Raw genomic sequence first — 27847 nt, forward strand, 5'->3', positions numbered from 1 at the left:
CCTGTGCCAGTGGGAGGTCTTAAAATCCAGATTTTAAACTTCACATCAGCAGCAAAGTTCTCCAAAGACTCCTCTGACCATTTCCCTCAGCTTGGAGGCTCCTGGGAGGACAAAAATTTGTCATTCGTTAGAAACACTGAGCTCTCAAAAATCACATTCCTCTAAGTGTTGTTGGTAATTAGGAGGGTTAATTAGCCAGGAATTCCTGCCCAGCTGATCCCAGCTCAACTCCACACCAGCCTAGGCTGGAATTCCAGCCTGATCCCAGCTCAACTCCACACCAGCCTAGGTGAATTCATTCCAGCCTGATCCCAGCTCAACTCCACACCAGCCTGGGCTGGAATTCAGCCTGATCCCAGCTCAATTCCACACCAGCCTAGGTGAATTCCTTCCTGTTGTCCCCAGCACCCACCACCATTCCAAAGCCCCTCTAAGCCCTCACATCAATCAGAGTTTATTTCAAATCTGGGAGTGCAAGCACTGAATATTTTCAATATTTTAGGAACCACAGCCTGTGCGCTTCAGCAGCTTTGGGGCACTTTCCTTTCAATTTTTTTTATTATTTTTTTCCTTTCCTTTGTTTGTTGAGAGCTGAGCAAGTGTTTGTGCCTGATGGTTGGGTGAGAGTTTTGTTACCCTGTGAAGGGGATGATGCTGCAGGGGGAGGATTAAACCCAAGGCTGGTGATTTTACGTACCCTGAGACTTTTCACCCTAAAATGGAGGTTGTACTTCCCACTGTTAGCCTGGAGAAAAGCAGGAATTTCTCCATGGAAAAGGTGGTCAGGCCTTGGAGCTGCCTGGGGAAGTGGTGGAGTCCCCATTCCTGGAGGGGTTTCACAGCACCAGTGGAATAAAGGTCCCTGTCCATTCCCCACACTGGATTTGGGATCAGCTCCAACATTGGGTGACGTAAGAATTCCAACAATTGCAGAAGAAGCTCTCAGGGACTCTGCCTGTCCCTGAAAGCCTTTGTTCCTTGTGATGGTTTCCAACATTGCTTCCAGTTTCACAGGTTTTAAAAATATCCTTCCCAGTTTTGGTAGGAGGAAGTTTTCCTGCAGGAAAAGCGAAATCGCCATAAAAGGCTTGTTATTAAATCTTACGAGCTCGGTGTTTTTAATTTAACTTGTTACATCACAGGAGTGTGAATTCATTAAACTTCCTATTCTTATATGTGGGATCTATTTTAGCTGATGAATCTCTAAGAAAAAGGTTGGAGATGCGTCAGCAGCTCCTGTGGCTCTCTGGGAGGAGAATATATGGAATTAAAAAGGACAGTATGGAAGGGAAGGGAGCAGTGAGTGTGTCCTTCATCCTGCTGGGTGAAGAGGAGGGATCAGACCCTGGTCAAGCCTGGGGGGATAGTCTGGAATGTTCTCGTTCCCGTTCCGTTGGGAGGATCAACATTCCCAAGGGCATTCCCAAGGGCAGCTGGGGCTCCTCCCTTTGGCTTTCCCCGAGGGCTTGAACTTAAATTTAAACTTTGTTTGGGTTGGGAGGGAGCTGAAATCCCACCCAGTGCCAGCCCTGCCATGGCAGGGACACCTCCCACTGTCCCAGGCTGCTCCAGCCCCAGTGTCCAACCTGGCCTTTGGCACTGCCAGGGAATTCCAACCGCTCTGGGAATTCCATCCCAGTCCCACATCACCCTCACAGGGAACAATTCCCAATTCCCAATATCCCACCCAGCCCTGCCCTCAGGCAGTGGGAGCCACTCCCTGTGTCCTGTCCCTGATTTTAAATCACTTTATATCACCTTTAAGTCGCTTTGGGGGAGATCTGAAGTGTCTCGGAGCTGTTCCCTGGATGATCCCGCTCTGCCTGTGGAGATTCCCACTCACAATTTGGCTTCTCCCCAAAACCCTTCCTGTGTTCACCCCAAGTTGTTCAGTGCAGCCCCCCATCTCCCCGTGCAGCTGGAAATGCATTTCTGGGGTCCCTGCTCCCTCTAATCCCAGCAGCAGGAATGCTGAGGCTGCCCTGGAGCTGCAGGCACACGTGGACTGGCATTAATTTTATTAAGCTGCTGTAATTCTCCCTAAATAATAATCACAGTGCTGCTGATTCCGTGGCACTGTGCAGGATCAGTGTCAGGCTGCCAGGCCTGTGACTATTCTCCTTATCCCATTTTCCCCAGTAATTCCATGCAGCAGCTGCCTCCTCCCTGCTAATTCCCTTCACCAAGGAAGAGCAGTTTGTCACAAAAAAAGTGTTATTTTAGTTATGGTTCAGTCCTTGTCTCAGAACACAAAGGCTCCAGAGAGCTTCAGACACAATCCCAAAGATTTTTGGAAAGGAAGCACCATGAAAAGCAGGAATGTGAAGGGAACATTGGCCTGGACTAGTTCTTGCTGAAATAAACCCCCAGAAATTCCCATAAATTCTCATTAATCCAGTGTTAGAACCATCACAGAGGCATCAATATAGTCACTGCTCCAGTAAAAGATAAATTAATTTTATTTCTAGATTTCTTCCCTAAATCCTGATCAACAGGGCAGCCCTTTGGCCTGAGCTCTCCCAGATCCTGTTTGGGAAGCAGGGAAATTCCTGCAGAATGTGGCAAACTGCTCTGACCTGGTGTGTAACCCCAGCCAGGGCGGCTTCTGTGTGCTGGAAACCACTGCAGGCACCCCCTGCTTGTCCAGGGATGATTTAACACTCCATAAATCAGGACACACACCCGAGCAGTAAAAAGGGACAATATCTCAAGGTACCCTAGAGAAAAGTAATGTTAGCTGCAAATTTTATCAGTCAGTGTCACCCTGTTTGCTTATTTACAAGAGGAATAATTCACCCAAACTCGGCAGTGAGGGGAGGGGAGCTGCCATCTGGGGCTAGGGATTTTTTGGCAATTTAGTTGTCAGGAAAACACTGCTGGAAAAACACAATTTTTTGGACTCTTGATTTTTTGGAAAACACTGCTGGAAAACACAATTTTTTTGGAATAAAGTGACTTTTGGGGCTGATGGTGCACCTTGCACCGGGGGAACTCACACTTCCCCAGCTGCTGCTGGCTCTGCCTCATCTCCAGATCTGCAGAATAAGGAAATCTATTTTAGGAAAGGCAGAGAAATCCCCAGTGCTGCTCAGGGACTCTGGAGAAGTCTCCCTGTGGACATGGGCAGTGCTGGGGTGCTCCTGAGACACCAGGATGGGATTTGTTCCCTTTCCTCAGGTGTCTGGAGAAAATCAGAAGGAAAATGATGGAAAGCTGCTGCTCTGGGGCTGCACAGGAGAGAATGAGCCCCTTCCACTGAAATCAGGCTGATTGCTGGGATTTCTTGGCGTGAAGGAGAGGAGAGATTCCCCCAGGAAGCAAAGCAAGAGGGAAAAAAATGATTATTTATTTATCCCTTTGCCCCCAGAGGAGCCAATCCCAGAGTAAGGGCTGGACCTGTTATATCCAAATGCTCAGTGGGGATAATTGGATAACTAAAGAGAAATACTGTGGTTCAATTCAGTGCAAATTTGACTGGTTTATTTTAATCTTTTTAGGCTTGGGTTCAAGTTTTGCTGTTCAGCTGTGCTTTAATAAACATTATTCCAGCTGACTGTGCAACCTGAGCTTGAGGTGGGATGCTGAGGGATCAGCTGGGGATCCTCAGGTGCTGGATTTGTGCTGGGCACTGAGGTGTGAGAGGAGCTGAGGGCTGGGAAATCCCTCTTGGATGGCCCTGGCAGAAGGCCCAGCTGGGGAGGGCTGCAAAAGGCAAACCTTTGACATCTCTGTTTTAAACCATGGCATTCCCAGCTTCCCAGTGCTTCCTAAACTCACCTTTATTGGCTGTGTTTCTGCCGTTGTGTTGATGATTTTGAAATATTCGGGGAGTCACAGTCCTTTGGATTTTCTTCATGATGTGCTGGGGGTTATTGGTCAGGCAGGGGTTTGAGAGTGATGGATCTGGGGTGGGAGCAGAGGAAGGGAATTGCACAGGACTGAAACAGGGAGGTGCAGAATGTCGCTGTCGAGGCAGGACGGGAATGAGAAGACTCTGATTCAGAAGCTGCTGAGAGTAAAACTCCGATTTATTCAAAATACACTGCTCTTTTATACAGAGCTTCGTGAGGACCAACTCCATTGGTTCTGAAGTGAAAACAACTCACACCTTTGGTGTACAGTGCTTGACACACAGTGACAGAACTTAACTATAAACAATGTGAAAAACAAGAGATAAAGAATTATTTACATTCTCTCCAGCTCTTTCCCAGGCTTCTGCCTGGCTAGAAACTCTCAGTTTCTTTCTTTGACTGAGTCTGAGTCCCAAAGCTGAAGGTCAGGAGCTGTGTCTCCACCAGGAGCTCAGCTTTTATCACCAGGGGCTAAAACCCACCAAATAAAGCAGATAAAAGGTTCATTCTGCTCCTTAAAAAGAGCTCCTATCATTCCCATTAGTGTCATTCCGAGTTAAGCATGGAGGATGCACAGGAAAGAAATTTCAGACTTTTAAAATAACATTTTTACTATGAAAATGAATATAAAATTATCAAATCTATATTTTAAAATATATTTATTTAAAATATATCCCTCTTTTAATTCTGAAGGGACTCAGTTACATAAAATAATTTCCCAATGTTTCTTTAGCTAAAAGGTGAATTTAAAAAAATATTTATAAATCAATAACTGTAACTATGTAATGTGCATTTATATAAATATAAACAGACATTTATAAATGCCTCATGTATAAGTAGATAAATACATACATTTATTAATACAAATACGGACATACAAATACATAAATACCCAAACCACACAGAAATTTAAATATGTAAACACACAAATAGAGCTTAATATACCAAACCCAGGGCTATTTCCATATGCAAACACACACACACACACATAAATAAATATAGAAAATATAAATAGAGATATTTCAGGATGGAAACGAACAATTATAAATGCAGGTATTTGGCTTGGATTTTGTAGTTTGCTTTCTTTTTAAGCACTTCCCAATTTCTGGGCAGGAGCGTCCCGGGTCCCAGGGCTGGGCCATGATGGTGTTCCAGAAGGGATTTGTTTTTGTGGGATTGCCTCTGGGGCTCTGGGTGTGAGGAAGGTGAGAAGTTCCTCAGCTCCCAGTGGAGGAAGCATGGAAGGAGTGGAACTGGGGGTATTTAAGGTCCTTCCCAATCCAAACCAGTCTGGGGGTCTGGGATCCCTTTTTTGGGGAATTTAGGGGTAGGAGGGAGGCACTGGGAAGGGAACGAGGAATGTTGGAGGGGTCAGACTCTGCAGGGGCTGAGGGGGGCAGCTTGAAGGGAGCGTTATTTAAGGGTGTCTGTGCACTTTCCCCAGGTTTTAGCAGCTTGGTAGCTCCTGAATGGGCACCCAGGGACTGATTTCCAAACTGGGCTTTAACCTCCATCCATAAAAGGCACGTTTGGTTCTCCTGAAAGACATTTTTACGTGCAAGTTGGGTAATTAGGAATTTAATCACCCCGCCTCCAGCGAGGAGAATGGTTCTTTTGCACAGAAAAAAAAAAGCAAAGTTTAAAGGTTTTATTCCAGAGAGCAATTTGAAAGATTGATAGCCTGAAATGACTTGTTTGCCTTAGAAATAACTGGATGGGAAATGCATTGGAAGTCACTTAGGTATCCATGAGGGAAGGCAGGAAATGCAAGAATGACATTGTTTCACCCCAAAACACAAACCTCTGTCTGACATTTGAAAGGCCCAGCTCACCCAGAGCTGGTTTTAAACCTCCAGAATTCTTTCAGCTGTTGGAACCAGCACTGAGATTCCAGTGCCTTGCTGGGGGTTAAGAGCATGGAATTGTTTAGGTTGGAAAAGCCCTCTCAGATCATCGAGTTCACCATTCCTGCAGCTCTGCCCGTGGCTCTGGGAGCCCTAAATTCTGCACAGTCTCCCCAGGTTCTGAGTGTTCCTGTGGGAAATGAAGCAGGATTTTGCTTTTGCAGGAGGTTGTGTTTGATTCAGTAGGAGATCTACGCTTTTACAGAGATTTTAGTGCCCTTTATTCCAGCTGTCCCAAAGCTGGTTTTCCAGAATGGGAGGGAGGCAGGATGGGGAAAAGGAAAAGGGCACTGCTGGGGGCAGGAAGAAGGAATGGGAATATTGCACAGGGGACGTGTGGCAGCCAAGTCCTCACCTGGGACTGGGGAGCTGCAGCTCCTGGGGCACAAATGCAAATCCAGGCTGTTCTCCAGGAACACTTGGGCAGTTTTATGGATAATTAGGATAAAGTGGAGTGGCCATTTGCTGTGTAGGTGTGAGCTCCTGGCAGATCCTTAGGGCTCAGCATGGGAATTTAGTCAGGAATATCCCTTTCCTTGATGCTATTTGTTCCCAAAAGGCGATTTTATGCCGAGGTTTTTGGGTCAGGCTGTTCCGTGCTGGATCCATCCATGGGCACCAGGCTGTCCTTGGATTTCTCCCTGCACTCCAGCTCTGGTGGAGAAAGGGTTTGCAAAGCGTGAGTAAGACACCCAAAACGTGGGGGGGGGAAGGAGATTCCCTATTATTAGTGATGAGTTATGTAAGGAATCCTTGGTTACGAAAGAACGGGACCCTGCCACATTTGGAGATGTGCTGCAATTCCTGGTGCTCTCCAGCAAATCCCATCCCTGCTGCTCACTCCATCCATCTTCTGCAGCAGAAACATTCCCTGAGGGCTTTGGGGATCACCAGGAATGTGCAGCCTGGAAGGGATGCCTGCCCTGCGCCGAGCCTGCCCTTTGTGCTTATCCCAAAAAGCTGCCAGTCAGGGTGAGGAATGAAAAAGTTCCTTCTGGAAAGGAAATGTTTTGCCTTTGGCCCTTTGGAATGTCTTTTCCAGCAAAATCCATGTTCTGTGTAAGGCCTGGAGGGTGGCATTGCACGTTACAGGCTGGATGTGCCTGCAGGTGTTCTGAGCAGGAGAAAAGCTGTCCTTGGAATGCCTTGGAATGCCTTGGAATGGGGCTCTCCAAACAGGCATTTGGGATATCCAGAGGAGGGGTTTCATTGTGGCTTTAAGGAGTTTTTAAGTGGAAATCAGTGAAGTCCTTATGGGTTAATGAGGTGCTGACTGAAGGTGTTGGGTAAGAAGGATAAAAAAAAAGGAATAAATATTCCTTAGGCCATGTTCAGGGGTATTTATAGCCAAGAATGGCCAGAACTCAGGATTTGATGTTTAAATATAGCTGTCAGCTGCAGCAAGAGCTCCTCAGCATTTATCCCACCCTTAGTGGACAAATTGATTGTGCTGTTTGCTTGGTGTATCCCTTCCCTCATAAAAACTTCAGGAAAAGCTGGAACTGCTCTGCTGCTCGCCCAGAACTGGGGGTCACTCGTGTGAGGCTGAATTCCTGCTGCTGCATCTGTTCCCCTCTGCTTTACTGACACAGCAGCAGCAATGTCCAGAATTAAGCAGGCTGAATAACTTCCAGGATATCAACACACTTTTAATTGTTTATAAATTGGCTGCATGAAGCGTTTGATTGATTTTTTTTTTTTTCCCTAGGCTTGGTTCTGGGTAATTTGTTTTGCTGTTGATTTGTGTTGGGGTTTTTTTGAAGTTCGGAGTTTTTGCAGCTGAAGACCAAGGGAAAAATCACTTTTTGTTTTTAGGTGTTGTCAGAGGAGTTTTGAACATTCTGGGACCAGGACAGGGAGCTGCAGCAGTGATTAGTTCTGAAGTTAAATTGTTCCTCTCTCCACATTTATGAGGGAGGATTCTGGACTGTGTCATGCACAGATCTTTTGTATCCTTGGTGGACTTGATTTCTCGTTCAGTTCGGTTTTCAGAGCGCGCTGGGCTCGTGTCAAAGTGATCATTAAAGCCTGGGTCACATTGTGCTCATAAAAACGGGTAAAACCGGGGTTGGGAGGGCAGCTTATTTGGGGCACTCCTTACCTGTGAAATGCTGATTTCCAGGGATCCTGCAGCTCCTCTGGAAGGCGTTTTTTGGGACGTGGAGGAGCACAATGTGTGCGCTCACCGCTCACAACGCCAGCGGGGCCGAGCAGCCCAGCCCTGAGCTCCCGGGCTGCTTTTCAAATGCGTTCAAATATTATTGTCCCCGGCCCTATAAATATTATTTAAAAGCCTTTCTGAGAGCGCTTTTGCCCCCGGGGCTGCTGCACAAAGCTCCAGTGTTTCTGGGGATAATGCAGACAGGGCTTTTAGATAGCGCTGCCTTCCCTGCTGGCTTTCTTCGCCAGTGCTGAATAAAACCATTGCTGCCATGTGCTTTTTGTGTGCCTCCTCTGAGCCGTGGCCTTGTCCCGGCTCCTGTCTGAGCGGGTGACTGGTGCTGCCTGCCTCGGGCAGCTGCCAAGGGCTGAGCTTCCATCCTGCGCAACAACAAATGAACGGGAGCCGTTGTTGGGAGAGATTTCTGCCTTTTTCTCTCAGACCCATCTGCATTTTCAGGGTGGCACTTGGCCACGCTGTTCGTGGCACTGTCTGGTTCCCACATCCCTGATTTTCCTCCTGTGCTTGTGGCTATTCCTGGCAGAATTCCCTGCCTTTCTCTGGGGAAGGTGCCGAAGCCACAGCCTGAACATCCTCCTTGGAGGAGAGATTTGGTTGCCTGGAAACTACAGCTGAGCCAACTGGAATTTCAGTTCCAAAGGAAATTCTGGGGGTTCTTTCTTATTTTCCTTCTTTTAGGCTGGAACAAAGGCTGCAGAATTCCTTCCAAGCTGCCCTAGAAGTGCTCAGTGGAGGCATTTCAGTGCCACCCGATGCAGATGCTGGATGTAGAGGCTGGTGGAGGATACAGAACATTGGCATGAGGAAGGGTTGTGGTGTTCTGTCCTAGAAAGGTTAAAATGGATTTTCTGGAGCTGACTGAAAACTTTGACACCTCCCACTTGGAAACCAAAACTCTCAGAGGAAAATGTTTGTATGGCGAGTAGTATTTTTGGCAAAATATTGTCTTCACTTATGAACTCCATGGCTGGGAAATTTTAGGGGATTCAAGTTGTTTCTCCAAGCCCAGCTTTGGGTTTTCTGTTCATCCTGAAGCCAAGTCCTGTGATTTTTTTTTTTTAAATCCTAGCCTGCTTTATTTCCAGCTGAGGGGCACTGCATTTTTCTCCCCTGGGTTTTAATGTGTGAAATTTGGGACACTCCCTGTCAGCTGGAGAGGACAGGAGGAAAAGTGTTGGACAGCAGGGGCCAGGAGGGCTCCTCCTGTGCCTCCCTTCCCGTGCCTGCTCCCAGTCGGAGGGAAGGGATGGAGGCTGGTGCTTGGCATTTCTTTGACATTGTGCTGGAGCTAATAATTCCTGGTGAAGAGCAGAGAGAGAGTTCCTAAAAATAAATTACTGGAGAACTTCTCCTAAGAGGCACACTGACTCCTTCCCCCTCTCCCTCTGGCATTTTGTTCCACCCTAATTCGTGGCATTGACAAATTTAGGGGTGGCAGGGTTTCATTGCTGTGTTTCTGTATCAGCACTAAAAGGAAACCAGTGACATTTCTCTTGGGTCTCAGATGCTCAAGGGGCAATGGCTTCCCACTGCCAGAGGTGGGATATGGAAAGGGAATTCCTGGCTCTGGGGGTGGGGAGGGGCTGGAATAGAATTCCCAGAGAAGCTGGGATGCCCCTGGATCCCATGGCAGGGGTGGCACTGGGTGGGCTTTAAGGTCCCTTCCAACCCAAACCAGCCTGGCATTCTGGGATGGGATTCTATGAAATCTTTGCTAGAAGAGTTCCCTGTTGTGTTCATGGTGTTGAGACAGCAGAACTCACCTGCTGGCAAGTAAATTCTTATTTATTATCATCAACCTTTCCTACGGGCCATGACTGGGTCGGCTCAGGGACAGCACAAAGATCCCATTTTTGAAGGCACAGTGTAGCCCTTTTTTTTTTTTTGTCATTTTAGGTTCTTTTCCTTTGCTTCCTGCATTTTCAAGGGAACTGCTCAGGCTGGGCCTGTGCTCAGGGTGGAAAGTGCAAATGAAAAGCTCCCAGCTCCAGCACTGCTGCAGTGGCTTCATTCAGAGCAGCCTTTTCAAAGCAGGTGCTGACCTACTTGCTTTAAATTGGGCCCTTTTTAACTGTACTTAATTAAAATCTGTTCCTTTTTTAACGCACTCCGTGAAAGCCCTTTGTGCATCCCAAGGGTCACTACCAAAAATGGGAGCTGGGAATGGAGTCCCAGGAGCCATTCCACTTTTCCCCAAATAAATTGTCCTGTCCTGGTGCTCAGAGCCCTTCAGCCCCTGCACGTGTGTTGAAGACTACTTTGGGTCGTGGGGTGGCTTTGTGTGGTGGAAAAACTTTTCTTTTAACTTATGCTTCTAAAGAAAGGCTTTTGTTGTTTGGTTTTATGGTTGTTTATTGTAAGGTATCTAAAAGTTTGGGTTTTTGGGCTGCTGCGGTTTGTTCAGCAGCTTAGGTAAAGGCACATACACTTTTGACACCTTTTTTGTTTGCTGTCTTTTTTTTTTCTTTTTCTACCCTTGGCTGCTGCTATCTTTTATATGGTACATTATGTGTTATATGTTTATAGTTTTTCCTTAATATTTACTACTTATATTAAATGGTGTTTTTTTACTTTAAACTAATTTGTGGATGCTAACATTGCTAAAAGCATGGAGGTAAGGAAGAAGAAAGAGGAAGGACAGGATTGGCCAAAATTCTTCTGTCTTAAAACTTCTGATCCCTATGTACAAAACCAAAAACCCCCTGTACAGCACTAAAAAATTCTTCCTTTTACTTTGCAACTACTTCTACTCTAATATCTAAACTTTTGTGACTTCTTGTTCTTCCTGCAAGGTTGGTAAATTATTCTATGGCTCAAACCATAGCTGCACTCCCTGAGTTTTCACTCCCCAAAAAGAGGAGGGAATGGCCGGGAATGGTGGGGATGGATTCCCTGAAAGCAGCACCTGCAGAGTGCTGAATTCCCAGAGCTTCCAGGGCTTCCCCATTCCCTGGGAAAGAAATGTCACTCTGGGTTATGTCAGAGCAGATCTGCCACAGCAAATTATTGTGGATTTGCACTTGACAGCAGGGTCTGACCACCCAACAATTATCATTTAATAGCTCATTTATCCCCAGGCAGCTCTGGCATGACAGGGAAATCCCTGGGTCTCCAAGGTCACACGTGGCCTGGATCAGCCTGGAATTGTTAATGAAACCTCCGTTCATTGAAGGGTTCCCTTCTCCAAAAGGAAGCTTTTGTCTCGTTTATTGGGCTATAAATCTGCTGGAAAAGGTTGGATTGCAGTTAATTAAAATGCAAGCAAACAATGAGCAGGATCTGCATCTGTCACGGGTTTGTTTTGGGGTTGTTATTGTGGCATTTGGGAAGGGAGCAGATGAGTTTGTTTGTTCCAAAGCCAATTAGGAAGGGACAAAATGATCAGTCAGCAGCAGGTACCAGTGTGGGAGCAACCTTTGCAGAGCCTGTGGTGCTGGGAAGGAACTTTTCCTTGGAAATAAAATCTGTATGCTGGGGTGGGAGGGATGTATCAGTCAAAACCTGAGGGGTTTTTGGAGCTTCTTTGAACTTTGTTTTGCAAGGTTTTCTCTTTTCTTAACCACTGAATGGTTGAGAGGGACCTTAAAGCCCATCCAGGTCCTCTCCCCTACACCTCCCACTGTCCCAGGCTGCTCCAAACCCCTCCAGCCTGGCTTTGGGCACTGCCAGGGATCCAGGGGCAGCCACAGCCGCTCTGGAATTCCATCCCAGGGCCTCAAACCCTCACAAGGAGGAATTCCTTCCCAAAATCCCACCCATCCCTGCCCTCTGACAGCAGCAGAAGCTCGGGACCTCACCTCCTGCTCTGCTCCCTTCCTCGGCTCCACCTCTCAGGGAAGATCCTGCCTTGGCTTCCAACTCCTTTATTCTTGACATTGTGGGGACACAAAAGAAAATCCTCCTGGAACAAGGAGGATTTGTCACCCCAGAAATTCATGTGCAGGGGATGAAGGTCACCCAAGCAGCCAGGGCTGCTTAGAGATGCTCATCCCTGTTTCTGGAGGGTGCTCCATGATTTCAGCTCCTTGCCTTTGGATCAGCAGGCACAAAATCCAGGAATAAAAGCATTTCCAGCATAGAGAAGTGACCTAATGAACCCCATCTTTACTGTCTCCGAATTTTCAGGGCTTGGGACTTCCTGAGCAGCACCTCCCAGTCTGTTTTAAAGGGAGTAGAACTGCACAAACAGTACTTTAAAAATTACTGAACTTGTCAAAATTTGAGGCTGGACGGCAAATTCCTAAATGAAGATCTCTCATTGGGAAATGTCAGAATTGAGTTTCATTTCTTTTTCTGTGGAATAGATTGATTTTTGCTCTAATTAGCCCATTACTTGTCACTAGAAGGTCCCAATAACCCCTGAGAATGTTTGATGTGACATATGGAAGGCATTGATCTCAAAATCAAAATATTGTCTTTATTTCATTTCCTTTCTAAGCAGCGCAAATTGTTACATCTTTTTCTGGTCAGAATTCCTCCTGTTTTGTTCTAATGAAACATCCTGACAGTTTGAAGCAGAAAATATGGGATACCTTGGGACTGAAAGGGAGGAAGAGCTGTTTTCATTAGTGTAAAAATGTTATCACAGTCTCACACATGGGTGCTAAAAACATCTGCTCCTCTAATTAGTTCACTGAGTATTTCATTTTTCTGCATGGATTGGGAGGCTCAGACACGTCGTGCTGGGCTCCCTTACAACTGAAACAACAGAAAATCAACTCAGCCCAGGCCTAGACAAAGGCTCTGTTCTGATACAGCTCTCAAAACACAGAAATTCTGCTTTGAAACAGCAGTTCTGGGGTTCATGGCCTCAAACAAAGCCTTGAAAGCGTTAAAGCAAAAAGGGTTTGAGCAGGGATGGCTCCAGTGTTCTGTGTGGTGACTTGCACAACGCTTAACGGCATCTCAGGGACTAATTAGTGCTTAATTCGGGCTTGTTTTTGTGTGCAGTGTTTGGGGAATGCGGACACATCCACATCAGTGCTTAATGTAAAATACAGCAGGTTTCATTGCTGGGATATTGGTTCAGAGTCGATGATGGGAAGTTTTGCTTCCCTTTTTTCCTTCCTAGGGAATGCCCAGTTGCCTGTGACCCAAGCTTTGGGCTGATCCATCTCTTCTTTCCCTCTGGCTTTCTGTGAATTCTCACCTCTGTGCTTTTAGGGATGGCAGGGAGTCCCTTGAGGCTGGAAATTCACATGGAACATGTAGGAAATTCACATGGAACATTGGAAATTCACATGGAGCATGTGGGAAATTATTCACATGGAACGTGTGGGAAATTAGCCACATGGAACATGTGGGAAATTCACATGGAACATTGGAAAGTCACATGGAATATGTAGGAAATTACTCACATGGAACCTGTGGCAAATTCACATGGAATATTGGAAATTCACATGGAATATATAGCAGATTATTCACATGGAACAGGTGTGCAATTATTCACATGGAACATGTGGGAAATTATTCACACAGAATGTGTGGCAAATTCACATGGAAGATGTGGCAAATTCACATGGAATATATAGAAAATTACTCACAGGGAACATGTAGGAAATTATTCACATGAAACATGTGGCAAATTCACATGGAGCATGCGGGAAATTCAGATAAGACATTGGAAATTCACATGGCATATGTAGGAAATTACTCACATGGAGCATTGGGAAATTCACATAAAACATTGAAAAATCACCAAAAAAAATTGGAAATTCACATGGAATATATAGGAAATTATTCACATGGAACATTGGGAAATTATTCACACAGAACGTGTGGGAAATTCACATGGAACACATGGAAAATTCGCAGGGAACACGTAGGAAATTCACCTACAGCAGGTTTCCAGGACAGCAGAAGTCCCGGAGATGTAAAAGTGCCCAGCAGTTGATGTTGGTTCCCGTGGTCACTGGGGTCACCTGGAGCAGGGTGGCCAGGCCCGTGTCCAGCGGGACGTGTGTTTCTCCATGGCTGGAGTCCCCACGCTCTCCTGGGATAACCTGTGCCAGGTTTGTGGCAGCAAACCAGGTTTTTAGCCAGGTTTGTGGCAGCAAACCAATTAAATCTGGCTAAATGCGAGGGGAGATGGTTTGGAATGCTGGTGCTTGGCCGCTGCACATTAATATGGAAGTAGACTTTTAGGAGGGTGTGTGTACTCCTGCAAGAAGATGTTTCCATGCCAAACTCCAGCCCTGATTTCACTGGAGTGCTCAGAGCTGGGATTTTGGGTGTGACTCATCTTTAGTCAGCAGAGCCTGACATTCCCATTTGGAAAGGGCAAAATCTGCACTCCGAGGGGGAGTTGGGCTGGTTTGGATTTTGTGCTGGAATATTTCAGCACTGGAGGAGAAAGAAAGAGGGAATATTCTGTTTGCTGCCCCCCTGATCTCTGATAAAATCCCAATCTCATGAAGTCCTGGGTTGGGCCAGGCTGCCATGGTTTTTCTGAGATTAAAAGCCAGGCCAGACTATTTTATAGGCGCATCAACATCCCTTGAAAAGCAACTTGGTGTGCCAAGGCAATGAATCTGTGGAATACATTTGGGCTGCTGCCCAGGGGCATAAACCAGGAAAAATACTCGGTGCCCTTGGTGAAAACACAAGGGAAATTGTGGAATAATGGGATGGAAGGGACCTTAGAGCCCATCCAGCTCTGACCTGTTGTGGGCAGGGACACCTTCCACTCCAAACCCTGTCCAAGCTGGCCTTAAGGACATTTTTGTGCCTCACTGCAGCCCTTGCAGAGCTCCCAGGTTTTGGCTTTGTCTCTAAACTGATGGGTCCTCTTGAGAAAAATTCCCTAAAAGCAAAGAATTAAGTCAGGAAAATGTCACGAAAAAACTTGTTCTAAACCAGGAGGAGCTTCTTTCTCTGGCAGACTGACATCTCCTATAATCATCTTCTAAATCCAGAAGACAGGTTCTTTGTCATCTAAAGAATTGCTTTTTTGCTCTCATGGGAAGTGACAAAGTGAAATCCTCCCCTCAGAATTCCGTCTGTTCCAAGTGGATGCTCACACACCTCGCAGCCCTGCTTCAGCAGCTCCCATCTCATCTCAGGCATTGCCAGACTCCAGCTCCTCTCTCTCTCAGCAAGTGTTTATTTGTATTTTCGACTCAGTGCGAGTCCCCAGAAATTAAAATTTAATAGTCCTGGGTCAGGACTGGCAGCTCTAATTCCACCACTGAGAGCTTCCATGAATTAAATTCCATCCCAGCTCTGCTCTGTGGAGCTGAGGGGTGCCAGGCTGGATGGAGTTTGGAGCACCCTGGGATGGTGGAAGGTGTCCCTGGGATGAGCTGAGGATCCCTTCCATCCCAAAGCATTCCCTGATTCCTGGAGAGCTGTTGGGTTCCTTTTCCAGGCACAAGGTTCCTTTCCACAGGGATAAAGACGGCTTGAAAGGCTGGGGGCAAGGAACTGAGCTGGGATTCCATTCCCAGGCTCTGTTCCCCACTGCCACTGGAACATTCCCCTCCATCCCCTGAGACAGAGTGAAAATTGAACAGGGTAGAAATCCATCTGGATTTAGGTGAAATGTGCTGCTTTGGGTTTGCTAAATATGCTGTTTAGTCTGGTGACTGCAGGCCTAGCAAAACTTATTCTAGCTAAGGAGAAAGAATGCAAATTTCCACACTAAAAGATAAGAGATAATAAAGGGACCTTAAAACGGACAGGGCAGAGTGACCCAGGAGTTCTTTCTGTACTTTCTGACAAAAACTGAGTACAAGTGTAACTAGCTGTAAGTGTAATGTAAAATCAGCAACATGAATATGCATTAACCTATTATAAAATTCTATGCATATGGAAATTAGTAAAGGTAATAGAAAAGGATCGGGAGTTCTCAGCATGTCCATTAAAGGGCAATGAGTCCCCACATGTAAATAAACACACCCATTTCGTACAAATCTTTATTAGAATTGTAGGGTTTGATTTTTCATCCGTGTTTCACCCCACAGGCACACACCTGCCCAGGGTAACTCCTGCTGTGACATTGCTGTGACATTGCTGTGACATTGCTCTGCTGTTGTCTGCTCCCAAAGCCTTCCCCTCCTCTATTCCCAGCAAGCTGCCGGCTTGTCCGGTGTAAATAATTCAGGAATTTCTGTTCACACCTCCCAGGGAGCTGAGGGGTCAGGAGGGAACTGCTGAACCTTCTTCCCACTGGGAATAAACCCAGCAGAGCATTCCGGGGATATCTTGTCCCTGCCAGTCCCTTGGACTGTGCTGTGCCAGGAGATGATCAAGGGAAAGCACCTGTGGAATTTTATTGCTCATCTCTTCCTAATATGGGACTAATCCACTATTGGAGAGGATTAAGCCGGGAGAAATGTGCTGGAAATGACTTGGACCAAAAATAATTTAAGTGAAACGTTCTGTCTTATTTTGAATTTTATTTGAATTTTACTGAATTAATTTTTTTCTGACTGTGTGAGATCAGCGTTCCACCAAACACATTCCCCCTTTTCAGAAGATTTCTCCAGTTTAAAAAGTTTTCAAGCAAAGGCATTTCCAGCCTGGTTTTGGCAGCTGTCATTAACCAACAGTTGGAATCCCAAAGTGTTTCCTTAAAATAATTCACCTGCTGGTTGAGCAGGATGAAACCTGTGAGCCTCTGAACCACCAATTTCGTGACTAATGGGATTAAATTTCATAACAACAGCACTGAATTTCACAGCTAGGAAGGCAACAAATGTAAAAAATATGCACAGAGCTGTAATTTATTTTTTTCCTTTTTTTGTTTCAAACTTGAATTTGGAGAGTGAGAGCTCCAGAATGAGCTGTAAATAAATATTAAAAATGGGGTTTAAACCAAGCAAACGTTCAAGGCTGGAAGCTGTCAGGTTTCTGAGCAGGGAACAAGCTGGTTAAAATACAGTTTTTATCTCTTTTTATAGATTCAGTATTCTAAAAGACTCTGTAACTATGGTTGCTGCTGTCTTTCTGTTCCATTTGTGCTGAGCAGAAGAATGGGGATATTTTTTGCACCTTTTGGGAAAGGGGAATGTTTTTACTCCAGGGAAACTTGCTGTGATGAAAGGATGGAAAGGAGAGCTCAACGTGAACTCTGCCCTGCCTTAAACCTATTTCCATGGGCAGCAGCTGGAGAAGGAAAGGTGTGCTAGCCCAGATCCTTGGGGAAGGTGAGGAGCAGCAAAGGCTGTGCTCCAGCTCGGCTTCAAAGCCAGCCTTTGATGCTCATCCTGCAGAGGGTCTCAGCTTCCTCACACTCTGCTGCCAGCCCCTGGAAAATGAGGGCTTTTTCCTGACGTTTAGTCAGAATTCCCAGTGCTGCTCCTTGTGCCTGTTCCATTGGCTTTTTCCTGTGCTTGCTGGGGAGGGTCGAGGTCTGTCCTCTCTGCCACCCTCTCAAACGGGGTGACAACACTTTGCTGACAGAGAAGCCAAATCCTGCCTCTCTTTATTGCTGTTTTCCCCTTTTCCTTAGGGTTAAACCCCCACAATTATCATTGAAATAATGGGATTTTAGAACATTTGCTTTGCCCACCAAGAGGAAAGATCCTGCGAGGCTGAGGAAAGATCCTACAAGGTTCTGGTTTTGGTGATTTTGTGACAGTTTTTAATTTTCCCTCTGAATTCCCACGTCTTGCTGGACTTGTGTCCATTCCATGCAGCCCATCCCTATAACTGAGCCCGCTGGCAGAGGAAAAAGAGGAATAAATAAAATTCCACTGGATGGCTCCAGGCCAGTTAATGATAGCAGAGGGCTCCAAAGGAGTGGAGAAGATGGCAGGAGGAGCAGGCAGGAGCAGGAGCCCTGCAGCTGGGGCTGGGTGAGGTGAGGGGTGAGGAGGTGGGAGCCGTGGTGGTGCCCAGAGGGGTCCCTGGCCATGCCCTGCTGCTCCCTGCGTTCATTCCCTGGGAGCAGCGCTCGGGAGCGTTGGGCTGTTGTTCATCTTCCCGATGCCATCTGCTTTCCTGGGTGGGAGGGAGGAATGGGATCCACTCCAAGCTGTTCCAAATGTTTTTCCCTGGTTGAGGCTGAGGTTCAGATGTTCATGTGCAGCTCCTGACGCCGTTCAGCGGCGCTGGGAGGGCTGGGCTCGGGGCAGTTCTCATGCAGATGGATCCAAGGGAGCTGGGGGCACCTCTGGGTGGGCATGGAAAGCTCTGGGGTCACCTCTGGGTGGGCATGGAAAGCTCTGGGGTCACTGCTGCACCCACAGGCAGTGGAGCTGTCCCTGAATTCCTGTGCTGCATTCCCCATGTGTTCTGTCTGTATGGATCAAATGCTCCCTCCTCAGCTTTTTTCCCAGCCCTACCCCACCTCTCTCTGTTCCCTCATCTTCTCTGTGACCATCTTGATTTTTTATTCCTTTTTGGATTCTCTCATGTGCCACCCCAAATTCTCTTTACTTTCCCTCCACTCAAACAGTGGCCAGAGCCCTGATCCCATTCTCCCTCTTTTTCTGATCCCTTTCCTCATTTTCTGATCCCCTTATTTTTTCCATAGGCAGCTGACACTGAGCACAGTGAGATTCTTTTTTGGTTTTTCTTTCCCAGTTTGCAGTTTTCTGCCTTTAAATCAGTGAATCTCACCACAAAGCTGAGCCTGGGAAACTGAGAGGAGCTTCTGGATGCTTTTTCCTGGTTTTTTTTTTTTTTTTTGCAGTGGCTCCTGCAGGAGAGTTTTCTACATGTGCCTCCCTTGAGTGACAACACTGGAAAACTGTCAAAGGCTGGGAGGTGGGAACTGTGGGGATTGAAATCCCTGCAGCACTTACAGCTCAATCCCAAAATCCTGCCATGCTTTGGGACCTTAAATCCCATCCCATTCCATGGGCAGGGACACCTCCCACCATCCCAGGCTGCTCCAGCCCCAGTGTCCAGCCTGGCCTGGATGGAGCAGCCACGTTCCTCTCGTTGATCCTGACTCCCCACTCAATGGATGGCTGTAAAACAATTCTGGGTTTAGGAAAATCCTTTTCTTTCTCCTTAATTAAGTCCTGATAGGATGAGTTTGTCTTTTTCAAGGCCCTGGAGGGATTGAACTTTTATTTTGCCACTGGAGAACTCAGAGAAAGGATGTGTTTAATTAAATATTAACAAAATCCTCTCTGAGTTGTAAGAGCTCAGTACCTGTAGTAAAGCAGTAAATTCAGGGTTGTCTTGGAGTCACCCAGCTCTGAGGACTTTAATGGATATAATTCAGTGTATTTTGGGTTGGTTTTATTGGTTTTTGGAGGTGACATCCCCATCCCCACAGGAACTCTTTCCACTGCCTCCTCCAGGTCTCCCAGAGAGAATCCACGTGGACTAAAAAGTGACAGTGTCTCAAAACTGAGAAACTACCAATCTGTTAGAAATGTTTCAATAGAAATGAGCATAAAATAGAATAAAAATATTGATAATATAATCTAAGAATAAATAAAATGTTTTGGCAATAACCAGAGAAAATTGTCAGGTGCCAAGGAGTGCTGGAGGAGGCACTGGGGACCTTGTGCTGCTCTGGGGACATTGCTCCACGTTTTTATTTTTCATCATTGTCAGTAGAAAGGTGGCTGGGATAATTTAAATGGAAATAAACTGATGGAATCGTCGGCTGTCCAATGAATTTAGAAAAGATTCAGGAAAAGCCTCAGTTCCTCTGCTGTCACTGTGGGAATGACAAACAGGGATTGCTCAGTTTGGTTCTGGGGAAAGATCCAGGAAATATTCGATTGGTGCAGTTCAAAAAAATCGAGTAAAATCTTTATAAAATGCATCTGTTTGAGGGCTTTGCTCTGGAAAAGGTGAAATTCTAATATTGGCAATTCCTGTCAGAATTAACCTCAGTTCTGTAAACTGGGATTTGGAGGATGCTGTAACAACATTCCAAGTGTTGCTGGGAGTGTTGTGGCTGTAATTCCAGGCAGACCTGGGCAGAACCCTCCAGATTTATTTGGATGATTGGTGGCTTTACTTTGGTTTGTAGTTGTCCAAACAATTCAATATTTGGTACCTGCTGCAGAAAATGTCCATAAAATCCTCATTTAGCCCAGGATGGGAAATTCCCTATTTCCCTTCCCCCTGGATTACAGCTCCTTTGGGCCAGGCTTGAGCTCCTTTTCTGGAGTCACCAGAGCAGGTTGTAAATGGAAATTTGGTGGTTATTTATGAGCTGCTGCCAAAATGCAAAAGCCCAGAGGCTCTCAGTGCCTGTACCCAGCTAAGGCTGAATCCAGCAGGTGGGTGGATGGTAAATTTATCCAAGGGTTTTGTCTGTGTTTTTTTAATCTGGCTGCAGGCTGTGGCTCTGGACATCCAGCACTTGTCGGGATTGCTCTGGGGAGGAATCTCAGCCTCAGCTAAATGGGCTGAGACAAGGAAAATCCTTCTGTTTTGTCAGAGTGCTTAGGATAAACAGGGGAAATAGTGAAAAAAAATCCCACAGCATATCACTGTGGCTGAATGAAAAGGATGTGCCAAAGTCTTCCAGAGCTGTTCTGTCCACAGCTGCAATTCCCAAAGCTCTGCTGCTCCCTTCCCTTAGGAATCCAGCCCTCCTATTCCCAGAGTGGAACAATTTGGTGCAGTTCTGGTGGCTGAGCCCAGTCTACAACGTGAGTGATAAAATTCTCTTGAGAAAGTCATTGCTAAGATTGCATAATTGGGCATTAAAGTTCTGATTATACTTTCCAAACTCTGGGACTTTGTTAAAAACCTGACATTCCAAAGCACTGAATTTCAGTGTTTGACAGCTCAGCTGTGAGAGTTTTTTACAGAACATTTGTACCAGAAGAACAGCATGTTAATTGCCTAAAAAAAAAAAAAAAAAAAAAAAAAACTGGGACAGATTAATCATGGAGCAGGATAGTTGGGAGAATGTAGTTCTAGAGCCCTCTGCTGATGGATTTCCACGTGGAAAGGGTGGGCAGGCTTTGGAAGGGGCTGGAGTGGCCATCTCTGGAGGTGGCACTCAGTGACAAGGTGGGCATGGGGCACAGCTTGGACTCGGTGATCCTGAAGAGCTTTTCCATCCTCACTGAGATTCTCCTGGGATTCTCCAGCCTTCCAAGCAGGCATCCTTCCTTTCTCTCGGGGTTCTGTGGTCGAGATGACCCCGAGATTGTAAAAAGTCTTTTCCTCCCAGCCCCGCAGCCAAGAGAGAAGTCGAGATGTATTGGTTTTGCTTCTCAAGGTTTTTTATTTTTCCTTATCTATAACTTTCTTTCTCTGACCTGCTGAATTCTGTCTAGCAAGTCAGATTGTGGTATTCTGTCCCTCTAGGGCGGTGTTTGCATTTTATACCAAAAACTACGTGTGATTTATTCATGATTAATTCCCAATACCCATCACCCATGTCAGTGTGTCTCTACTCTAAACCAATAAAAAGTGTCACCATCACAGCGAAAGATGGAGGACAAGAAGAAGGAGGTGAAGGACAAAACACGCCCAAATTCCTCCATCTTGCCTCCTGAACCCCTTTCTAAAAAAACTCAAAATTCTAATTTTTCACACTTTGTTACATTAACTCAAACTCTTGTGAACTGTAAATCTTCACACAAAGCTGGCAGCTTTTTCCACCGGCTAAAATGGAACCCACAGGTGTTTGTGACTTCGTGCCAAGGGCTCTGAGCCCCTGCCAGGGTCTGGAGACAGCCAAGGCAGCCAGAGGGATGTCCAGGGTTCCCACACCTTTCCATGCTGTCCTTGAACATTCTTGCCATCATCCTGCTCCTTAAACACTCTGGAGGTGTTCCAGCTGAAATATTGGAGGGAGCTCTGTGTGCAGCATTTGGAGAGCGACCAGCCCGAGCTGGTAACTGGATTTGGAGGAAGAGTTTACAGCCACAAACTGCTCATTATTTTATTCTTTATTTTTACTTTGTTGTTAGAAGTGCTGTGCTGAGTTCTGAGTCCTGAATTCTGAGTTCTGAATTCTGAGTCCTGAATTCCAAATTCATCTCCCTTTGATGGGGGACCTGGCCCTGACAAAACTTGTTTAAACCACAAAAGAGCAGGAGGCATTGGAGAGTTTAAACATGGGGTATGGGAAGGAAGTGAGGATGTGCCAGCCACAGGTTTCCTCAGGGAAGGGAAATCCAATTTCAAGGAACCACTTGCCAGTGAGGCATTCTATGAGGGAACATTCTCTGGGCAACCTGTGGCTGCCCCTGGATCCCTGGCAGTGCCCAGGGCCAGGCTGGACACTGGGGCTGGAGCTCCTGGGGCAGTGGGAGGTGTCCCTGCCATGGCAGGGTGGCTCTGGGTGGGATTTAGGGTCCCTCCTATTCCAGGATTCCATGCTATGCACTGAAATACAGAAGAGACAGGCTCAGGATTTTCTGGATAATGAGGTGTTTATGGAGATAAATGTCAGGTTTAATGTGAAATCATTTTCTCATATTTGAGCAACCAATTTTCATGACTGCTTGTGGGAATTGTGCCTTTGAGATTTCCCTGCTGCTGACATTCCCTGTACAGCCACAGGCTTCGGCATTCCCAGAATTCCATTTATGAGCAGCCATGGAAACATCTTCCAGCACTGCATCCACAGCCAGGAAAGGGAAGGACAAAGAGGAAGGGTGGACAGCAAAATGTTTTGTGCTTTTTGCCAAAATATAAATAGCAGAGTGAGCAGGGAAAAGTTTTTAGTTGGGAATGAAGAAGGGGAAGAACTAAATCTATGTTTGTGCAGGTCAGTGGAATGTTTCTGTAGGAATTCCTAGAAGGAGGGTAATTCCATAGTAAAGAAAGGATAATTCCATAGGACAGAAAGGCAGGAAATAATTGTGGAGATGCAGAACTTTAAACCCACTGTAGAGAGTTTGGGGAGATCAGGGAAGAGGGTGGGAGCCAGAAGGGGGATCTGGCTGGGGCCTGTGCTTGGAATGGGAAGGGGATGTGTGGAGAGAGGGGATCCAGGAGCATTGGGATGGGAAGGAAGGAGAGGATGGGCCAGATGAGAAGTTATTGCTGGGGAGTAACGAAGAGCAGAGGAGGTTAAAGAAGGAAATGAAAGCTGGGAAATAGTGGGAATATCCATAAGAATGGCCACCTTGTGGGATAGAAACTCTCCAGGTACAGTTTGGGGGGGGGGGGGGGGTGGCAGAAAACCAGGCATGGGGTCAGAACTGGAATTTTTAATGGTTCAAAAATCCCTGCTTTGCTCAGAAAGGAAAAGGTTCTGTGCCTGGATGGGAACATTTCTCACGCTGAGGGAGCCACACCTTTTCCAGGCAGTTTGCTGTGTGCATCCCAGAGATTTGGGAAAGACAGAAATGAGCTTAATCTCCAGCTTGGAACTTCAGTAATACCTGCTCCAGTGGGAATGTCCCATCCCATGGGAGAGAGGCAGGGAAAAGTCCCTCATCCCTCAGGATAAGAGGGACCCTGAGGGGCTGGAGCGTGTCCAGGGCAGGGAATGGAGCTGGGAAAGGGCCGAAGAATCCCTGAGGGAGCCGGGAAGGGGCTGGAGAATCCCTGAGGGAGCTGAGGGGGCTCAGCCTGGAGCAAAGGAGGCTCAGGGCCCTTCTGGCTCTGCACAGCTCCTGCCAGGTTTGGGATCTGCTCCAGGAACAGGGACAGGAGGAGAGGGAACGGCCCCAGGCTGGGCTGGGCAGCTCAGGGGGGACTCCAGCAGGAATTTCCCCATGGAAAGAGGGTCAGGGATTGGAACTGCTCAGGGAGTTTGGAGTGCCCATCCCTGGAGGTGCCCACGCAATGTGTGGATGTGGCACTTGGGGACCTGGCCAGGGCTGCTGGGTGACAGCAGAACTCGCAGGTCCTGGAAATCTTTTCCAGCCTTAACAATTCCAGGGTTCTGTGATTCCATGTCTGTGCCAGCTGTCACTTTTAACTAAAACTCCCTGTCCTGGCTGCAGTCTGTGGCTCCCATTCCCCTCCCTGGCACTGCCAGCCCAGCAGTTCCCTTTTCCTGCTGCAGTCCTGCTAAGCTGATTCGTGTGTCAGGAATAATGCAGCTGGATTGTGAGATAGAAACCACTGGGAAGTAACTGGGGATTCTGTAGGAACCTGTGAGGAAGAAACCCAGAAGTTTTGTTGTTCCTGCTTAGATCCCAATTTGTTTCCGTGGTGCCTTCAGCAGGTAAACGATGTTTTCTCTGCTGTTCCTCTGGAGAGCACTTCCAGCCATTGCTCCCTAAAGCATCAAATAAAGCCCATTTCATCCCAAATTTCACAGCACATCATCTCCTAAACGAAAGGATTACTTCACATAAAAGCTGTGACACATCAAAGATCCAAGCAGAAATGTAAATTCCCTGATTTCCAGACAGCACGCTTCCCCAAGAAATGTCTCTTGTTTATTGGGATTCTCTCCTGCTGAAATGTCTGCAGGGTGAGCTGTCAGAGTGATTGGAATTTGTAGCAATTAACAGCATAATGATTAATTTTCAACATGTGCCACTAATGTGCAACAAATTACTGGAATTCTGTCACTTCTATAAAAAGAATACGGGGTTTTCCTTGAGGTTGTGCAAGAATTGTCTGTAGGGAGAACAGGACACAGATTATTGATGATCAAACCAACCCCTACAACTGCTTTTGCTGTCACTAAAATTGCCTTTGCAACTGGAGTCATCACCATCTAGGATTATCCAAAACCATGTGCTCAGAAAAGCTCCTTCAGGTAGGAATTTCAAGGAAGGAATTTGGGAATTTCGAGGCAAGGCCAATAGTAACCTTTGGAATCAATGAATATCTTACCAGAAAAGATAAAGATTTGCCTTTATACCCCAAAGGTGTAAGGTCTGGGCATTCAAAACTGATACTTGGTAGAAATAATTCTTCAGCTTTACTTCACCCTTTTTCTGCACCTTGCCCAGATCTCAAGGTGTTCAGGTCTCCAGGGACCTCCTAGGACTTGCAGCAAACCCAGGGAGACTTCCCCTCATTAATATTCCCAGGAGACAAAAGCTGAAATCTGATTTTTCATGCTTGGTTATTTTATTTTAGGATTAGCCCAATCTGAATGTGAACCTGAATGCAGACCATTGTAATGGGGACATAATGAAGAGAATTCAATTACCAGCATTAAATGGCATTTCTGGGGGAGATATGCTGCTTATCTGGGAATTTCTGTGCAGGAAAACAATTCAGATAATATTGCACACCCCTCTCTTTGATAAGGCCAATTCCCCTTTGGAAGTTCCCTAATCATTCTGTTATTGTGACTTTAGAGCCAGAGTTCCTTAATCTTTTAGGAAGGTTAATGAAGACTACTGCCAATGGCTTCTAAACCGGAATAAATCCCGAATTTTGCATTTCCAATTAGGAGCAGAACAGGGACATTCCTGCCTCCCTCACCTGGCTCAGGGGGGAAGTTTGGAACAAAACGCTTCTTGCTTCTAAACAGGGTGTGGAAAAGTGGAATTTGGATAAAGTGGAGAGACTTGCAGTGGAGAATCCCAGGATTCCTGAGGCTGGAAAAGCTTTCCAAGGTCCCTGAGTCCAACCTGTGACTGATTGTCTCTGATTTTTTTTTTGGGACATCAAAGATTCCACCCCCCTGCCATGGCAGGGACACCTCCCACCATCCCAAGCTGCTCCCAGCCCTGTCCAGCCTGTCCTTGGGCACTGCCAGGGATCAGCTGGTTCCACAGCTGCTCTGGGACCCTGTGGCACCTTCCCAGCCAGGAATTCCTTCCCATTATCCCAGCCAGGAATTCCTTCCCGTTATCCCACCATCCCTGCCCTCTGGCAGTGGAAAGCCTTGCCCTGGATTGCTCAGGAAGAGCAACGCTGCTTTTCAGGCAGAGAATAAGCAGATTGCACCTCATCAGAGGCCTTTTCTGAATGGGAAAACGGGGAGGAAATGCAAAACAGCAGCAAGGACTGATGTCAGAGCTTACATAAGCACAATTCTCATGTCACAAGTACGGGATTACAGCTGGAGACAAAAGTTTGGGATGAAGAATACAAGGTAGAGGTAGTGAGAGTTACACAACTCCCTGAGCAAAAAAACAAAAGTGCTGAAAACTCCCAGCGTTCATGCAAATCTGGTGCCCACAAAGCTGCAGCTCCCAGAAAGGTGAGCAGCAAATTTAAAAACCAAGATCTGGATGAGGAGGTGGCAGAGCTGTAGAAAGGCTCCACGTGGTTGTAAATGCAGAGAGAGCCTTCCTCCGTTCCTTCAAGGCTCTGAATTATTAACAGGGCTGTGTTTCTAATTGAAATGTGGTGCTGGAAATGAAGATGGCTCCGAGAGCTTTGAAGTTCCCTAATTATTGCAGTGACCCAGACTGCAACTGGACACTGTGCAAATCAGCCAGGCAGCCCACAGAATTAATTAAAGGGAAGAAAGGAAACACAAGTGGAAGAAAGGAAACACAAGTCTGGCCAGTGGCAGGAGAATATCTGTGGGGAAAAGACTTTGGCCAAAAGGAAATTTGAGGGTCGTTTTCTTTTTTAATTCCAACTTTAAGCTCAGCTTTGTTCCATTTCTTATGTGGAGTCGCTGTTATCGAATCTTTTTTTGCAGAGGAAATGTAAATTCTGGGGAATTGGAACAAGCTGGGAAACTCCCAGTGCCTTCCTTAGGGCAGAGGAGGGAGCAGCTGCCCTGGAACCCCCCAGGAATCCTGGTAAATGCTCCAGAAAGGGTTCCTGCTTTCCAAACAAGTCTTTCATGGGATCTGGAGAAAAGAGGGATGTGCTTTAAAGAAGGGGAGGTTTAGATTGGATTCTTTGTTGGAGATTTAGATGGGACACTGGGAAGGAATTCTGTATTAATGGTGTTGATTGTGCTGCTAAAAGAGAAAGGCAACAGGAGCAGAAAAACCATCCCTTGTGTGAGATGTGTGACAAAGGAGGAACTGAGGAGAATTCCCTGCTGCTCTGGAAATAATCCCTATTTTCTGAACCCTCTGGCAAATGTTTTACTGCTCATTCCAGCCCTGCCACGCTCCCATCCACACTTCCAAGTTCTCAGTTTTCAGCATTTCTCAGTAACTTTCTAGCTCTGCCAGATCCCTGCAGCTGGGATTTCTTGGAGTTTTCTGAGTGAAATTGGAAAGGCAGGAGGAGTTTAATGTTTGCTGCCCGGTCAGACAGCTCAGATGGACCCTGAGAGCCCAGACCCTGCTGCCTTTGGTCCTGGTTGAATTTTGGTTCTGGTTATTCTGGTTATTTATTGAATTTTGGCTCTGGCTGTGGCACTGCAACAACTCCCTGAGATACCAGCACTCCTGTGAAGTGTTCCATGGAAAACTTGTTTGGGAGAAAAATGAAATCCGTCATTAATGTATCCTGCAAAACAGCAAATTAAACACTGATTTATCCTGCCAACCACACAGAGGCCACTTCTGGAGCTTTTTGTAGCAGCATTTTCACCACCTCTGTTCTGCACCCCCAGCTGGACTCTTCAGGACATCCCAAAATTCCAGAATGGATGGGATTGGAAGGGATCTTAAATTTCATCCCACCCCACCCCTGCCGTGGCAGGAACACCTTCCACTGTCCCAAACTGCCCCTGGACACTTTTAGGGATCCACAGCTTCTCTGGGAATTCCATCCCAGCCAGGAATTCCTTCCCAAGACATTTGGAATGTTGGGATGTGGTGAGCTGTTTCATCCCTTCCATAAATCAGCTGGGTGAACCTGCAGCAGTTTTCTCAGTTTTTCCAGCAGGTGAGGGAAATGTCTTCTCCTGTGACTCCTGATAAACAGGGATTCATGTTTTCCTGCACAAAAAGTCTGTGAATTGAGAAGGGATTGTAATTTATTGTAATTGATTTCCATAAAGCTCCTGTTTTCCTCAGATGAAAGAGTTTCTTTATAAGACAATAAACCACAGGAACTGATAATGAGCTGCTTGCTGGAGCTGAAAAGGAGCAGGTTATTTTATGTTGCTTTCCTCATTTATCTGTCTTTATTCAAGAAAGAATCTGATTTTTGTGCTCTGTTGGAGGCTCTGATCTTCCTGTGTAATGTGTGACGTGGGG

The 27847-nt window shown here is 46.4% G+C and overlaps 1 protein-coding gene and 1 long non-coding RNA gene across 6 annotated transcripts in view; both read left to right on the forward strand.

Annotated features, from left to right (window-relative positions):
* LRRC7 (leucine rich repeat containing 7) overlaps nucleotides 1-27847 on the forward strand; it is a 96171-nt gene that overhangs the window by 10252 nt on the left and 58072 nt on the right. The gene's annotated exons all lie outside the window — the stretch shown is intronic.
* Nucleotides 541-20697, forward strand: LOC140684614 (uncharacterized). Its single transcript, XR_012057129.1, has 2 exons — nucleotides 541-12873; nucleotides 12941-20697. It is a non-coding gene; the product is annotated as an uncharacterized lncRNA (long non-coding RNA).

This window comes from Taeniopygia guttata, chromosome 8 (assembly GCF_048771995.1).
Source record: "Taeniopygia guttata chromosome 8, bTaeGut7.mat, whole genome shotgun sequence".
In the NCBI taxonomy this organism is placed as follows: Eukaryota; Metazoa; Chordata; class Aves; order Passeriformes; family Estrildidae; genus Taeniopygia; species Taeniopygia guttata.